At 39.5% G+C, this 15,940-nt stretch overlaps 1 long non-coding RNA gene across 1 annotated transcript; it reads left to right on the top strand.

The window, feature by feature from the left end:
- Positions 1-1,245: 1,245 nt before the first annotated feature.
- On the top strand, positions 1,246-13,260 carry LOC125368386. Its single transcript, XR_007214227.1, has 4 exons — positions 1,246-1,328; positions 9,747-9,751; positions 10,643-10,648; positions 13,246-13,260. It is a non-coding gene; the product is annotated as an uncharacterized LOC125368386 (long non-coding RNA).
- The last annotated feature ends 2,680 nt before the right edge of the window (positions 13,261-15,940 follow it).

The following is a 15,940-nucleotide window of genomic DNA, read 5'->3' as shown; positions in this document are numbered from 1 at the left end:
GCGTCCAGAAGATGTAGTATTCATTCAGCAGTCCTTAGAGAAAGAAATTAAACTTCAGTGTTTACTTAGGGCTTTGAAGGCCCTTGGTCTTTGATTAACCTAATTTCTAGAATATTGAGTACAATAATGGGGATAGGGGGAGTGAAAATGACAATAGAAAAAGAAGAGTTGGGATGGGTCATAAGCTTTTGTGATTACTCTTCATATGAATTAATTATTTGGAAGGGGAAATAATGTAAGGGCAGATGAATAGATTAGTCGAGGATAAAAGTAAAGGTTTAGTAGGGCTGATATGACTATAAATATACTTACTATAATATTTTTAACACTTTTTCTTGGATAATAAATCATTTAGGTAGAAATCCTGTTAGTGGAGGTAGTCCTCCTAATGATATGTGTGACCAGCATGATTAAAGTAATTAGTGGGGTAGAATTTCATGGTTAGAGATGTAGTGTTATTAGCTGATAGAAAGTCTAAGGACATAAACATGTAAATTGTAAGTATGATGTAAATAAGGGATTACAGATTGTTATTGCTGCTATCATCCTATATGGGCGATGGATGAATATGCTAGAATTTTTTCATATTTGAGTCTGACTAAGAACTCCTCAGCCACCAATAGGAATTGATGATATAGCTATAAATATTGTTATGTTTGTATTTAGGTTGTTGGCCATTTGGTATATAATTGAGATTGGTGCCAGTTTTTGTCATGTTAGTAGGATTATACCAGAGAAAAATGGAATGCCCTGAGTAACTTCTGGTACTCAAAGGTGGAATGTGGCTAAGCCAAGTTTTATGGGTAGGGCAATTGGTAGTATATATTGGTATAGGTTGTCTTTTAGGTCAACTATGTTTCAATGGCCAGATGAATCAAGGTTATTGAGGATATAGTATATAAGGATTATTGATGCTGTTGCTTGTGTTAGGAAATATTTTGTGGTGGCTTCGGTTGAGCGTGGGTTATTGCTGTAAATTATTATAGGAATAATTGCTAGTATGCTAATTTCTAGCCTTATTAATATGCATATTCAGTGTGAGGTTGTGAGAACAAATATGGTTCCTATAAAGATAGTAAATATAATTAGTGAATATACAACAATATTAATTAGTATGGGAGGGGTTAAAACCAACATTTTCAGGGTATGGGCCCGACAGCTTTAATTAGCTGACCTTACTAGAATTTAGTGTAATAGGTAGCACAAAGAATTTTGAGTTCTTGGGTTGGGTTTGAGTACTATAGTTCTAGAAATAAAAGGAATATAACCTTTATATTTTACTCTATCAAAGTAACTCTTTTGTCAGACATATTTCCATATTAGTGGTGGTACATATAGGTAGCAGTCGTACATATAGGTAGTGAAATGTGACACATACATAGCCCTAGGGTTACGAGAAGGAAATTTTTCATAGAATATGTATAAGTTGGTCATATCGGAAACGTGGATATGATGCTCGGATCCATAGAAACGATGAAGTTAAAATTAATACTTTTACAACTAGGTTTGAAGTTATCATTTCTGTATTGAGTGATGAGCAGGTTGGGCCAAAAAATAAAATAGCGATTAGTGACTTTATTAGGATATTTATATATTCTGCCATAAAGAATAAGGCAAATGGTACTGCAGCATATTCAACGTTGAAGCCTGAAACTACTTCAGATTCACCTTCGGTTAGGTCAAAGGGAGCTCGGTTTGTTTCAGCTAGTGTGGAGATCACTAGCTAGGGGTCATGCAGGGAGAATTATTCAGATATATTCTTGAGACATTGTAAGGGATAATATTAAGAATGGTCCAGCTAATAGTGTTGTCGATAGGAGGATGACTGCTAGGCTTACTTCATATGAAATGGCTTGAGCTATAGCTCGTAATGCTCCAAATATAGCGTATTTTGATTTAGATGCTCAGCCTTCCCATAAAATTGAATATACTGATATGCTTGATGCTGCTAAGATGAATAAAAATCCTGTATTTCTGTTAATTAGAGGATGTGGTATTGGAAGGGGAATTCATAGGGACAGTTAGTGATAATGCTAAAATAGGGGAAATTGAAAATAGAATTAAGGATGAAGTGGCTGGGCGTATAGGCTCTTTAACGAACTGTTTTATAGCATCCACGAATGGTTGAAAAATATCTTATGGATGTATGATGTTACGACCTTTTCGAAATTGTATATAGCCTAGGATCTTGCGTTTTAGTAGGGTTAAGAAGACTACTGCTAATAAAATTGGAATAATAAATACAAGGAAATTTAAAATAAACATGCTGTTAAGAAGAGGAGTTGAACCTCTGATAATAAGGTTTTAAATCTTAAGCAATTGCTGAGCTCTGCCATCTTAACAGTTCCTTATCTTGGAAATTATTTTGGGCATGCGAATTTAATTAAGAAATAAATCATTAATTAAGCATTAAGGAGCTTTGGGAAAAGATGGCATTATTTCTCTGGTCCTTTCGTACTAGGAGAAAGAGTAAATAGATAGAAACTGACATGGATTTCTCCAGTCTGAACTCAGATCGCATAGGACTTTAATCGTTGAACAAACAAACCTTTAATAGCTGCTGCACCATTTGGATGTCCTGATCCAACATCGAGGTCGTAAACCTCATTATCGATATGGACTCTTTAATGAGATTGCGTTGTTATCCCTAGGGTAACTTGGTCCATTGATCAGAAATTCTGGATCAAAGATGACGTAGGTTAACTTCGACTTTTAAGTCCAGGTCTAGGTATTTCAGAGGATTATTTTTTTCTCCAAGGTCACCCCAACCAAAGTTTTCTTTCTAGCTTGTTACTGTTTACCTCTGTTAGAGTGAGTTTAAGTTTTTAGTAGAAAGTTAATTTAAGCTCCATATGGTCTTCTTGCCTTATTATTTAATTTCCACCTCTTCACGGAAAGGTCAATTTCATGGATTAAATGTAAGAGACAGATAAGCCCTTGTTATGACATTCATACAAGTCCCTAATTAAGGAACAAGTGATTGTGCTACCTTTGCATGGTCAGATACCGCGGCCATTCAACGTTAGTCACTGGGCAGGCGGTGCTTCTAATACTTGTAATGCTAGAGGTGATGTTTTTGGTAAACAGGCAGTGCTTGTGTTTGCGAGTTCCTTTTACATTTTTAAATCTTTCCTTGGGGGCTGGGGATATAGCCTAGTGGCAAGAGTGCCTGCCTCGGATACACGAGGCCCTAGGTTCGATTCCCCAGCACCACATATACAGAAAACGGCCAGAAGCGGCGCTGTGGCTCAAGTGGCAGAGTGCTAGCCTTGAGCGGGAAGAAGCCAGGGACAGTGCTCAGGCCCTGAGTCCAAGGCCCAGGACTGGCCAAAAAAAAAAAAAAAAAAATCTTTCCTTGGTGACATACCTGTGTTGGATTAACATTGATTTGTATGTGTTTAAGATTAATATGGGGTTTTTTAAATGTTAATGTTAATTATCAGTGATTTATTCTGGTGGATATACACTTATGTAACGGGTAATTATTTTTAATACTTATACTAACATTGGTGCATCTAATATAATTACTTAAATTGGCCCAGTGTATTTCTAGGAATTGTTATAGGTTTTAGTAATATTTATATTTAACTCGTGTTGAGCTTGAATGCTTTCTTAATTGGTGCCTGCTTTTAGGCCAACTATGATTAAGTAATTATTCACTAGAAAAGGTTGAATCCTAATTCTGAAGACCTGCACCTCTTTAGATTAACATTAAAATTTACATTTAATTTATTAATACTTTAGGTAAATTTTAAGTTGAACTAAAATTATTTGGCTGGGCAACCAGCTATCATCAGGCTCAGTAGGCTTTTCACCTCTACCTTTAAATTATCCCACTACTTGGCGACATAGATGGGTTGGCTCTGGTTAGCTATTTAAAGGTAGCTCGTCTGATTTCGGGGTGTTTGGCAACAACACTTTTTGACAAATTTATTCTAGTTAGTCCATTATCCAAAGGGTAGAAGGTTTTATCTTTGCTTTGACATACTTTAATTAGATCTTTTATCTTTCCCTTGCAGTACCTGTTTCTATATCTCTAGTAATAAATTTTCTATATCCTACACTAGTTTAGGGGTGAATGATTTAATGTATACATTAAGAATAATTTAGTTTATGGAAGGCTAGGCTAGCAATACTTCAAAGCATTCCAGTATTTTGAAGTCTTCTGAGTGTAAAAGTCAGATGTTTTATTTAAGCTACACTTTGATTAATCCAAGGGCACTTTCCAGTATGCTTACCTTGTTACGACTTATCTCAAGTCTTGTAGTTGAAAGTTATGTACTTATCTGTATCTAATAGAGTAGGGTGACAGGCGGTGTGTGTGTGTGTGCTTCATTGCTCTATTCAATGAAACGCTCTATTTTTAGTTTACTGCTAAATCCTCCTTTATCTTGTCAATTTCAGACAAGGTTTCCTATGTTCTGTACCAGAAAATGTAGCCCAGTTACACCTCGACCTAACTTTTTTTATATAATTGGGCTTACTTGTGGGACTTTTTAGGGTTTGCTGAAGATGGCGGTATATACACTGAATAAGCAAGAAATGGTGAGGTATATCAGGGTTTATCAATTACAGAACAGGCTCCTGTAGATGGATATAAAAGCACCGCCAAGTCTTTTGAGTTTTAAGCTGTGGCTAGTAGTTCTCTGACAAATAGGCATGTATCTAATCCCAGATTGTTATAGTTTTAGTGTTTTAATTACATAAAATTTCTTGCGACATTGTTTTTCATAAAAGTTAGGACTTTTTACAGCTTAGCTGTACTTTAATTTTACTGAATATTTAATTCAACACTCTTTACGCTGAACTTTATTTACTTAGGTCATTCGTATGACCGCGGTGGCTGGCACGAAGTTTACCAACCATATGTCAGTATAACAGCCGAACTTTCGTTCATAGCTTAATTTTTGTCACTGCTGTAGCCCGTGGAGCTTCAATTGTTATAGAGAGCTTAATAACTACTCCTTTTATTCTAACTGAATTTTAGGGTGAAACTGACCGGCGTACGGATATTTGCATGTATAATTTTAATGACAGCAAATAAAAAGGCAAGGACCAAACCTTTGTGTGTATGGAATTAAACAATTCTAGGCATTTTCAGTGCCTTGTTTTGCTTATAAGCTACAGTAACCCAGGGGCCTTTGGAGTGTCAACTAAGCTTTTAGTAAGTTCACATTAGGACTATGATGGTATTTGCATCTATTAATGTTTAGGGAAATGGGTGTTAATAAAGTGCTAATCTCCTAAGGTGGGAAAAATAACTATTATTTCTGTGTATGCGTTAGAGTACTATTTTAGTATAAAATTTTTTATGTCCTCGAGCATTAATTAATATGTCAATGGCTTATTATGGGGTTGGAGAATGTTAGTTAATAAGTCCAGCTACAGATCAATTGACTGCGTCCATGCCTGGACGGCTTAGCTGAGTCACAGCATACCGAAAATAATATACCAGGGGTATGACAGAGCAGTTATGTTGGTCAGGGGCTGATTAGTCACTGATCCATCGAGATGTCTTATTTAAGGGGAACGTGTGGGCGATCTTAATTTTATGGCCCTGAGGTGAAAATAAGATGTCAGGTATACTTTCACAATAGCTACCCCAAGTTTTATGGGCCCGAAGCGAGAAGGGTAGGCTGAGTGGGCGAATTGATTGTTTCACGGAGGATGGTAGATTAAGAGACAACAAGTAGTAGGGGATATCCATGTGTTCAAGGACTAACGAAATTTAATGGACTATTGTGGGTATATTGTTGACAAGCATTAACTTATACTGTACAATATTCATATTGTGGAGCATTAAATGTGGATATAACATAGGATGTAAATGTACTTTATGGGGGTTATTACTTGCTGATGAGCATGTATGTATTAATTTAATGTGTAATAAGCATTTTATGGTTTATGAAAGATTAATCATAATATGCACGGTAATTTTTTATGGAGGGAGAGTTTAAGATTAAGCCTGATGAAACAGTTTAAATTTATTAAATCTCCCAAGTACAGGGAATAGTTTAATTAAGAATTCCAGCTTTGGGGGTTGGAGGTAGGATTGTATTCTTTCCCTGAATGCTTTAGGAAGATAAAATCTTCATCTTACATTTACAAGACCTATATAACTCTTATACTATTAAAGCAGTCTTCATTTAAGTATTTTATTTTCAATTAATCTGACAATTTGGAGAAAGAGAAGGATAATAGAAAAATAGAGAATGGATGCGATTTGTCCACTAATGGTAAAGGGTGGTTCTACTGGTTGTCCTCCAAGTAAGGTTAGAATAAATAAATCTGAGACTAAAATTCAAAATAGGATTTGGCTAATAGGTCGGAATATTAATCCACGTTGGTTACATGTATGGAGCAGTGGGAATAGGGCAAGGATTAGAATTGATAGGATCAGGGCAATTACTCCTCCAAGTTTATTTAGAATGGAGCATAGAACAGCATAGGCGAATAGGAAATATTCTGGTTTAATATGAGGTGGTGTATTGAGTAGGTTAGCTGGTATAGAATTATCTGGGGGTCCTAAGGCATCTGGGAAGAATAAAACGATCATAAAGAAAAAGGCTAGCAATGCTACACCTCCTAATACATCTTTGAATGAGTAGTAAGGATGGAATGGAATTTTATCTGAATCAGATAGGATGCTTAGTGGATTATTAGATCCTGTTTCGTGAAGAAATAAAAGATGAACTATCACCATTGCTGCAATAATCAATGGTAAAATAAAATAAAATGCGAAGAAATGAGTTAAAGTAGCGTTATCAACTGAAAACCCCCCTCAAATTCACTCTCCTAGGTCTGAGCCAATATAAGGGATTGCAGATAATAGATTGGCTCCTCAAAATGACATCTGTCCGCATGGAAGTACATATCCTATAAAGGCTGTAGCTATTTCTAGGAATAGAAGAGTAGTTCCGATGTTTCAGGTTTCTTTGTAGAGGTAGGAGCCATAATCAATACCTCATCCAATGTGCAGATAAAGGCAAATGAAGAACAATGATACTCCGTTAGCGTGTATATATCGGATTAATCAACCATATTTAACATCTCGACAATTATGGGCCACTGAAGAAAATGCTGTGTTATCAGATGTGTAGTGCATAGATAAGAATAGACAAAAAGAAATTTGGATAATTAAGCATACTCCAAGAAGGGATCCAAGGTTTCATCATCCTGAGATGTTAGAGGGAGTTGGAAGGTCAATGAAAGCATGGTTTACTACTATTTTTATGAGAGGGTGAGACTTTAGTATGATTGTCATTATAAAGTGTTTTTATAGTTGAATTAACAATGATGATTTTTCATGTCATTGGTCGTGGTTTAAGTCCATGTGAAAATTATGACAATTTAACTTTATTTAACTTTAATCTTAATGGTTTTAGGTTTTGTTGGGGTTGGCTGTTAAACCTTCACCTATTTTCACGGGTGTATGATTGTCAGTGGGGCTCTGGGGTGTGCTCTAATAATTCTAAATGATAGCCCTTATATTGGTATGACTATTTCTTAATTATTTAGGAGGGATGTTAGTAGTATTTGGTTATACAACAGCTATATCAACTGATGAATATCCTGAAACTTGAAGCTCAAATTTATGACTATGATTTTTACTATTATCAGGAATCTTACTAGAAGTCGTCTTACTAATTACTGTTCTGCATTTTGAGGGGTTAGAAGGTTTAGGTGGATTATATAATTTAGATAATGCTTTAGCGTTTGGTAAAGATGATGTAGTACTTGTTCGGGAAGATTCAGTTGGAGTAGCGGCTATTTACAGTTATGGGAGTTGAATTGTAGTAGTTGGTGGTTGAACTCTATAGCTATTTATCTTATTATTGAAATTACTCATGGCACTTAGTTAATAACTAGTAGAAGTTGGGTGGATAAGATGAATGATGAAAAATAAATTTTTAATAGGCCTTTATGATTTGACACAGAGCTAGAAGCAGATGTATTAATGGTAGCTAAGGTTTTAGGTATACTTTTTTCAGTTCATGTCCAGTCTATAGTTGATGTTGCTAAGTTTTGCCTAAATGTGAGACCTATATTAGGAACGAGTCGATGTGTGATAGTTGGAAAAAAATCCTAGCAGGTTAGAGACGTTGACTGAATACGATTTTGGATATAATTTTAAATAGGATGATATAATGTTTAGTTCTATTGCAGTAATAAACCCTATGATACTTACTGTTAGAGCTGTTAATTTGATGATAATAGGCATGGTTATAGTTTGGGTGTTGGTAGGGTTAATAAGGTTGGAAAATAGGAAACCAGCGAAGATGCTTCCTATTAGAAGGCATCGGGGCTGGGGATATAGCCTAGTGGCAAGAGTGCCTGCCTCAGATACACGAGGCCCTAGGTTCAATTCCCCAGCACCACATATACAGAAAACGGCCAGAAGCAGCGCTGTGGCTCAAGTGGCAGAGTGCTAGCCTTGAGCGGGAAGAAGCCAGGGACAGTGCTCAGGCCCTGAGTCCAAGGCCCAGGACTGGCCACAAAAAAAAAAAAAAAAAAAGGCATTTAATCGGATTAATTAGGCTTGGAATATTTTCATTGATGGAATTAATTGGTAATAATCGTGGATGTCCTATTAAAACGAAGAAAATAATTTGTGAGCTGTATATAGCTGTAAAAGACGTTGAAATTAGGGTGATGATTAGTATATGACAGATTAATTAGTATATGACAGATTTATTGCTTCAATGATTAGGTCTTTTGAATAAAATCCTGTAAGGAAGGGTGTGCCAGTTAAAGCTAGGCTACCTACAATCAGAGCAGATGTTGTAAATGGTAGACATGGGGCAATTCCTTATTTTCGAATGTCTTGTTCAGCGTTTAAGTTGTGGATAATTGAGTAAGAACATATAAATAACATAGCTTTGAAGAATGCATGTGTACAGATGTGACGAAATGATAAATAAGGCTGATTAATGCCTAGAGTTATTATTGTCAGACCTAATTGGCTTGATGTAGAGAGTGCAATAATTTTTTTAATATTGTTTTGGGTCAGGGCACAGATTGCTGTGAATAAGGTTGTAATGGCCCCAATACATAGAATTAGTGATATAATATTTGGGTGATTGGATATAAGGGGATAAAAACAAATTACCAGAAAGATTCCTGCTACAACTATAGTACTTGAGTATAGTAGAGCAGATACAGGTGTAGGACCTTCTATGGCAGATGGAAGCCATGGGTGTAAGCCGAATTGAGCGGATTTACCAGTAGCTGCTAGAATTAAGCCCAGTAAGGGTAAGGCAGTTTTCATTACTTATTTTAAAAAATTGTTGAAGTTCTCATAAATTACAGTTATTATAAAATCATGCTATAGATAAAATAAAGCCAATGTCTCCAATGCAGTTATAGATAATAGCTTGTAGATCTGCAGTGTTAGCGTGTGTTCAACCATACCATCATCCAATAGAAAGGATATCATTCCTACACCCTCCCACCCGATAAAGAGTTGGAACATATTATTAGCTGTGACTAGGATGAGCATAGTGATGAGAAATATAAGGAGGTAGGTCATAAATTGGTTTATGTTTGAATCTGAATGTATATATCATGCAGAATATTCTATGATGGACCAAGTGATGAATAGGGCTGTAGATAAAATAATATCATAAAAATCTAACTTAAAGCTTATGTATAATTCAATGGACTATGAATATTTAATTCATATAATATTCTATGAATAGTTAATCAGTGATAAGTAGAGATGACTGTCTCTTTATAATGATGCATAGGAATAGTGGAATCAGACTAATAATAAAGGCTCGTTTTATAGATTTAGTCATTTGCTCAGGATACGTTAGTGTTGGTTGACCCATTAAAACTTTTGTTAGGGGTTTTAGAGGAATAGCTAATATGAATATAAATGATAGGGTAAACATTATAGGTTACTTTATCTTGGATTTGCACCAAATTATTGGCTCCTAAGGCCACTGGATTACTATTACCCTAAAAGAGTTCATAAAAAAGCCATACTTTTACGTATGGGTGGAGGAGTTAGCAGCTCCTCTTTACTTTTTTGGATAATTAAAAGAACTATAATTCTTTGTTTCTAGATTCACAGTCTAATGTTTTGTTTGCAGGGCCAAGAATAGTGCTTGGGTAAATTTTAAGAAGAACGTTTGGCATTAAGAAAACTTAAGGTATGTTCTCGTGTTAGCTAAGGAGAGGAGGAGGGGATAAGGCGGAGGCGGAAACGGAGGAGGCGGGGACACACAGGAGGTAAGGAGAAGAGGGAGAATAATGTTTTCAAATAAAAAGGGGAATGAAATCCCATTCTATTTTATTCTACAGGTAAGTCTGTTATTAAAACAGAACTGTAAGAGTGCCTTGGGAGCGGGGGGTAGGGAAGTCTGGGGCTTGGAATCAAAGCCAGAGCCTGGGTTCTTTTTGCTCAAGGCTAGCACTCTACCACTTGAGCCACAGCACCACCTCTGACCCTTTCTATATATGTGGTGCTGAGGAATCGAACTCAGGGCTTCATGTATAAGAGGCAAGCATATTCCCAGCCACTACAAGAGTCCTTTTTCAGGAACTTTTAGATCATAAAATTGAGCCAGGTAGGGTGGCAAATTCAGGTAAGCCCCACAGTTGGTAGGATCAAGCAGGAAGATTAAGAGTTCAAAATCAGCTTGTTGTAATGTAGAAATACAATGTCTGGAGGAAAGAGAAAAGGCAGAAAAGAGGAGGAGGAGAGGACGAAGGAGGAGGCAGGAGGGAGAGGGAGGAGGAGGGGGAGGAAAGGATAATATTGAGCCTCGTAGGGTGGTATATGCAGGTAACCCCAACAGTTGGGAGGCGGAGGCAAAAAGACAAATTTGAGATCCGCCTGGTCTAATGCAGCAATACAATGTCTGGAGAAAGAAAAAAGAGGAGAGGAAGGGAGGAGAGAAAGAGAGAAGAGAGGGAAATGGGAGAGGAGAGAGCCACTTAAGTGAGCCATTAGGTGGCACAAGTGCAGTTTTCTTCAGCGTACTAATTCGTAATTCGTAAAAGCTGCTGGTCTAGAAGAATCCAACATCAACTGTATTTTGCATGTTAACAATCCAACACTCAAATAAAGCTAGTCCTAGAAATAATGAACCACCAAAAATGTCCCTAAGACTCACCATCAACACAAGGGATTTGCAAATATGAATCAGAAAAAGAATGAACAGTCACGTGTACCACTGTTGAAAAATCAATGATATACAACTTATGGAGATTCAAGAGTTAGTTGCATCTCCTTCCATGTTCACATGTTTGGACCACGTGTCTCTCAGGTCATTCAATGGTCTGTTCTTTTGTTGTTGTCCGTCGTGGGCTGTCCTTGAGGCCAGTGCCACTTCTGGTTTTCTGGCATTAAATTGGAGATAAGGGTCTCATGGACATCCCTACCTAGGCTGGCTTTGAGCCATGATCCTCAGATCTCAGCCTACTGAGTACCGAGGATTACTGGTGTGAGCCACTGGCGCCTGGCTCTCTCCTTGATTTATTGACACTCTGTACTTAGAAATTAATGGGTGCTTTGTCTGACCAGTTTTGCAGCTTACGTTGGGATTCTTAGGAGGTTTGTACTGATTGCCTTTAAAGGATTTCAATTTATCAGACTTTTCTTTTAATGGCTTGTGGATTTTCTGGCACCCATGATAGCACCTACTAATCTCCAGACTTCAGACTTAGCCAGTCCAAGCATCATGGTGGCCTTTCCAGCCTGATTCTACAGTGCTCAGTGCATGCCTGGGACACCCCAGTCTACCATCACACAACCCTCATGTTGATCAAGTTAAGCCCATGCTTCTGTTGCTTCAAAGGCAACAATGTCTGATCCTCAGATGTGCCTAAAGTATCATCTCAAAACCATGGACTAGGGCGGAGAATGTGGCTTAGTGGTAGAGTGCTTGCCTAGCATGCATGAAGCCTTGAGTTCGACTCGTCAGTACCACATAAACAGAAAAGCCCAGAAATGGTGCTGTGGTTAAAGTGGTAGAGTGCTAGCATGAACCAAAAAGAAGCTCAGGGACAGCTCCCAGGCCAAGTTCAAGTACCAGGAGTGAACAGCCAATCCACAGGGCCTCCTTTATGGCTAAAATGTGTGTTTTGCCAAGTATCATTCTGCATCCTGCTTCATAGCAGCAACTGAGACCCCAAATATCTGCACGGCTACTTAGGTGGAGTGCCTGTCTGAAACTGCACACTAATGAGCATAAGGGATAGCTCCCAGGGTTTGAGAGGCCATTTACCTGGTAACACCATGGCACTACTTCAACATAGCTTTCAAGTCCCTCCATAGCCCAGTACTACCTTGGAGCATGGCCAGCCAGGGTCTGGGTACTTCAGTACCAGCCACACTGATTGCTGAGCTCCTAAATTAAACCCAGTGGCCATCTTTTCATACCAGGTCCTTGTCACCTTCTCCCTGATGCCTCCTCATATGATTGTGATTCAATGATTAGAGGGTCTTAGAACCTTGACCTACAGTGATGGCAACTTCAGAATGTTTGTGAATGGGTGTCACTTCTTCAGGGGAGGGGGTATCATTCAAGCCACTTTTCTACATTGGCCCATACTTCCAGATACTACACTCAAAATTCCAAGTGTATTTATTGCATATTTTTATCTGATACTAGACACATTTTGCCCTCAAAGTACTTACAGTCAGAAGAAATCAACAGGCACCAAAGGATGGGTATGCTTTAACTACTCCACAGGGAAGTGGGATCCTATATCAGCGACAGGGGAAGAACAAAACAGAAAGTTACACAGAAGCTCCTTACTAGAAAACTTGAATAAAACCAGTCTAAAGGAACTGACTGGGTTATATTAAAGGGGTGAGGTTCAGTGTTGAGTTGCTTGCCTAGGTTGTGGGAGGCCCTGAAACACAATAAATTTTAAACTCGCCAAAATGAAATTTAAATGCCTTGATATGCTGAACAAAATATGTCTAAGACCTATGTAATAAAGTAAACTATTTTCCACATGGCCCCTCAGCCCCTAACCCACAATCACAGAGCAGGACATGACCAAAAGCAGAACTGAATGCATAGCAAGAACTCAGAGGCTTGGGCTAGGGTCACCTAAGTTGTTCTGATCAGCACCAACTTACCAAGCAGGAAAAGATAGGCTGCCCTTCCTCACACATGCCTTCATCTCCTTCTCCAGGCCCCAAGACTGATATGAAAGTATAAATGAAAACTTGATGCTGACTTGAACAGAGGCCACGGGCCTGGGCAAGGCATGAGTTCTCCAGAGCAGGTTCAAATGGGGGCCATCCACACTGTTCTACCTTGGGCTATAGAGCCAGAACCTCCATTCATGATTCCAAGCTTCCGGGCTCTACACATTTTATCCAGACACTTCAAAGTGCCTACAAAGGCTGGAAATCATGAAAAACAAAGGTGGCATAAAAACAGTCAGGGCTAAGAGCTGAGGTACTTACAATACCACTGGAACTCACAAAAAAGAAAGTGAAATACTTTTGCATGCCTAATAAAATGTGACTCACTCCTGTCAACCTAGCTACCCAGGAGGCTGAGACAAGAGGATCCAGGTTCAAAGCCAGCTCAGGCAGGAAAGTTCAAAACACTGTTATCTCCAATGACCCACCAGAACACCAGAAGTGGCGCTGTGGCTCAGGTGGTACAGCACTAGTCTTCAGCTGAAGACCTCAAGGGCAGAACCCACGCACAGAGTTCACACCCCACAACCGGCAAAGAAAAACACTTTAAATAAAGGTTTAAAAAAAATGTGTGTAATACCTATATGATAAAAATGAAAATCTTTTTTTGCCAATCCTAGAGCTTGAACTCAGGGTCTAGGCACTGTCCCTGAGATTCTTTTGCCCAAGGGTAGTACTCTACCACTAGAGCCACAGCCCTACATCCTGCTTTTTCTGTGTATGTGGTACTGTGGAATCAAACGCGGGGTTACATGAATACTAGGGGAGCGCCTACCACTAAGCCACATTGCCACCCCCAAAAATCTTTTTGTGCTTGTCCTGGGGCCTGAACTAAGGCATGAGCACTCTACCACTTGAGACACAGCTCTACTTCTACTAGAGGTTTTTTGTTGTTGCTGTTGATTGATGATAAAGAGCCTCATGGACTTTCCTACCAAGGCTGGATTCTAACTGCAATCAACAGATTTTGGCCTCCTGATTAGGAGGATTAGGATTACAGGCACCTGGAAAAAACATTTTCCACACATCCCCTCCACCCTAACCTCTGTGCCCTATGCAAGACCTGGATTGGGGCCTATGTTCTCCTAACCAAGATTTCTTGGGGTCCACTGAGCCCATCCTACATTGGACTTGACACCTAGATCCACACCTACCATTCCAATCCTCAGCACTTAGGCCTCTCCACTGTTGAGTGGGATCAGAGCCATGGCTAATGAAAGGAAAAACAAGAAAAGGCCATTATGACCACACTTTCTTCTCCTGCTTTCTGCTACCTCCATCCACCTTTTAATGAGACATATCTCAGGCCAGGCCTGAGACCACCAGGGGACACAACTCAGTATAAAGGTGCTTGCCTGGCTGGCAAAGCATGCTCCAAAAACTACACAAAATACCTTGGTATTCAAAGTAGAATGTGCAATAAACACACTTTCACAAATACCCCCACAACCATACCCTGTGCCTGCCTAGACTGAAAGCACCATCTAAAGTCTTTGCAGTGACTGGGAGCTGGATCCAGAAGCCTGGTTTGGGCCTGTTATAATGTAAATTATCAGAGAAACCACATTTTGAAGGATCAAATCTTGGAGTCTTTATTAGAATGCTAGCAGTCTATGGGGGTAGCCAATTGTTACAAAGGCCTGCTGCCCCCAAATATATTTATCACTGTTAGGAAACAGGACAGAGAGGAAAGAAAAAACAAAAACTATACTAACAAACCAATTCAGCTCCAAGAGCTGATTTGGGACACCATGATGACCAGAGATAGCCAGGAGACAGGACACAGGATGCAAACACGGAGATGTGTGGTTTGGTACAATGGCAACAGTGCTTGTCTGGGCCTAAATAAGGTAAAGTCAGGGGACAGGGTAATAGGAAGCTCCTATTCCCAAGCACTGGACTGACAGGTTCAGTCACCTACAAGGGAAGTGCTCACACCTGTCTACAGGAATTCAGACACAAGCATCAACAGGGGGTCAGAATTCCCTCCCTCTACCATGAAGACAAGATGCCAGACCCTACAATTCAACATGTGTGTGGCCAAGATGGCGCCGTCCAGACCTGACCTTACTTAAGGGCTTAGCCACACTGAGGCCACTACAGGAAGGGCACAAATGAACAAACAAGAGAGGAAGGCCACACTTCGCCATACACAATCACACCCCACACCCATGTTCTGGGCCTGAAAGTGCCAGCTAAAAGTTTGACAATGACTGGAGCCTGCTCCGGAGGCCTGGTTTGGGGACTGGCCTTGCCCAAGCCACTTTAGGAGAAGCAGACCATATTTCTCCAAAGTGTCCCTCACCAGTATCCAAGCCCTGGGCCTGCCTAGACTGAAAGTGCCAAGTAAAAGCCAGCTCCAGAAGCCTACTTTGGGGACTGGCCTCACCAAAGACACTTCAGAAAGGACACAAACCAACACAGGAGGCAGGCAGGCAGGCAATAAGGCCTGCCAAGACTGAAAGCGCTGGCTAAACAAACTCTGGGAGCTTGTTTAAACTGACTGGGAGAAAGCTCCAGAAGACTGGTTTGAGGCCTAGCCTCACCGAAGCCAACAGGGAGGCAGGCCGCGCTCCTCCACACACTTTCACAAACACCCCACAACCATGGCCTGGGCCTGCAAAGACTGAAAGCCAGCTAAATGCTCAGCACTGACGGGAAGCCGGCTCTGGAGCCCTGGTTTCGGGTGTAGCCTTACCAAAGCCACTTGAGGAAGGGCCCAAAGGAGCAAACAGGAGAGACCAGCCATGCTTCTCCACACACATTCACAAG

Source organism: Perognathus longimembris, chromosome 20 (assembly GCF_023159225.1).
Source record: "Perognathus longimembris pacificus isolate PPM17 chromosome 20, ASM2315922v1, whole genome shotgun sequence".
Lineage (NCBI taxonomy): Eukaryota > Metazoa > Chordata > Mammalia > Rodentia > Heteromyidae > Perognathus > Perognathus longimembris.
Note: the sequence above shows the minus strand (reverse complement) of the source record. Positions and strands in the feature narration are given on the sequence as shown.